Source organism: Tupaia chinensis, unplaced genomic scaffold (genome assembly GCF_000334495.1).
Source record: "Tupaia chinensis unplaced genomic scaffold, TupChi_1.0 Scaffold000294_5, whole genome shotgun sequence".
Classification (NCBI taxonomy): domain Eukaryota; kingdom Metazoa; phylum Chordata; class Mammalia; order Scandentia; family Tupaiidae; genus Tupaia; species Tupaia belangeri.
In genome coordinates this window covers 2,571,180-2,573,385 of record NW_006159782.1, presented here as the reverse complement: position 1 = coordinate 2,573,385, position 2,206 = coordinate 2,571,180, and positions in this window count along the sequence as shown.

The window sequence follows — 2,206 nt, the reverse complement described above, 5'->3', positions numbered from 1 at the left end:
GCGATGAGCCCGCATCCCACAGAGTGGGCAGTCACAAGGAGCTATTCCTGGTCTCCAGAATGTGTCTGCTCTCACCGCCAGAACCAGTCTTCTGCAGTTTAAGAGAAACTGGGAGAAGACCTTGGTGATGAACTCAGGTAAATGACAGGCTTCTCTGATGTCCAAGGTGTTCTGGAATTGGTCCTGCAATTGTTTCCGACTGCCAAGTTTGGTGGTGACCTAAAGCAGCCCTGGAAGGAGAATGCTGAGGAGGTGAGAGACTGGGGGACAAGAAAGTGCGTTGTCAGGATCTAACTTGTATTCACTGTGCTGTGATGGGCCTTCTTTCTTTTGCTGGGCTCATTTATCTGGTCCTCTGGGGCAGCTTTTATTCATCCAGCAAACATTTATTGAGCACCTCTGTTACATCAGATCTGATGCTGGGTGCCAAGGACACAGGAGTGACCAAGACAGACATTATCTGTGTCCCCACCAAGTTTGTCATCAATGGGAAACTGAACTCTGGTGACAATTCCAAGAAGCTGATTAAAAGTCAGGTCATGGGGCCAAGCAGATGGCATAGCAGTTGGACATAGCCAACTACGGTTTGAGTCCCGGACCAGGGAGCTTGAAAACTACACCAGGTGCGTGTGCCTGCATGCCCAAGATCCCAGGAGTAGAATGGAGAAGAAAGGATTGTGGCATGGTCATCTTTCCTGGGGGTGGAGGCTTGGTTTTCTCACTTTTCCTGTCTGTCTGTCTGTCTGTCTGTCTCTCTCCAGGGAGTGCGCACACCCAAAGGCAAAAACCTCTTCAAAAAAAGGTCACTAAGCAGTTAAGAAAGCCCAGAAGTGGAGAAGGGAAACACTGCAAGGGATGGTCCATAGGTTTTTGAGTTAACCTATGAATGAATGAAAGCAGTAATGGAAAGAGGTTATTATTAAAGAGATGCATCATAAAGCCTTGAGATCTAGTCAATAACTTTTTTATGAATGGTTTTTTATCATTTCTTTAAAAAATTGTTATAGAGCATGCATGCCCACCAGAGAGAGAGAAAGTGAGATAGCAAGGTCTTCAGCCTTCTACACCAACAATCTAGAGACCCTCAGCCTGCCTCTGCCTTTGTTGGGTCATCCACAAAACGGGAACCATACTACCGTTAGCATTTATTGAATACTTAATCTGTGCATCCTACCAAGAGAAGACCTCAGAAGTATTGGAGGATTAAACCAGATCATCTGTGTAAACCACTTAAGAAGTCCTTGATACTTATTGGACCTCTATTCACGTTAGCGGAACATTTCCCAGATTGGGTCTTTTTTTTTTTTTTTTCCTTTAATTCTTATTTTTTTAACTTTATTTAAATTTGACCAGAGAGGGACAGAAAGAGAGAAAGAAAGTAAGCAGCCAGATTCAGGACCAGAACCACAGTTAACCACGAGGGAGTCCAGCGCCCTTACCACTCCACCTGCCTGCCCCCAGACTGGGTCTTACTGTGGGAGGTAACAGAAAAATAAAAAGGCGATCCAGGCAGAGTGTGGAAACGCCTTCATCAAAGCGTGGCGTGGCGTGGCATGGTGTGTGAGCTCAGATTCTGAAGTAGTGTAGATCTGGATGCCTCGCTGGTCCCGTCACCAGCTGGATGACCCTCAGCCCTCATTTGTAAGCGCTTCTTCAAATCCATTTTTGCCGCAGTTTGGTACAAGGGGCTCATTGGGTGCGCAATAAATGCCGATTTCCCTTGGACATCTCTCTGATCACCGCCGGCCGACAGCAGGCGACGGGAGCCGGGGGAGCGGCAGTGGACCAGACAGCGCTCTGAGTTCGGGTGTTAATGGACCTTTTCTTCCGGATGGAAAAACTGAGGCGCACAGCGGCTAAGTAACTCACAGGCGCTCGCCAAGCTTATGTAAACTAGGAGAAGCACATTAAACTCTAGCGAGGAGCTGGAGTTTAACCTTCAGAGCCCCAAACGCCCGCTACCAGGGGCGGGATCAAATGAGGGAAGTCCCGCCTCCGAGTGCGAGAAGTCCCGCCCCGTCCTGCAGGTTTCCGCTTCCGCTCTTGCCAGCGCTGTCTCCTTGGTGGGGTGGTGAGATCAGGATGGCGGCGGGAGGTGACAGTGGCGGTCCCGACAGCTACCGCTCACCTCTCGCCTCCCGCTATGCCAGCCCGGAGATGTGCTTCGTGTTTAGCGACAGGTACAAGTTCCGGACGTGGCGGCAGC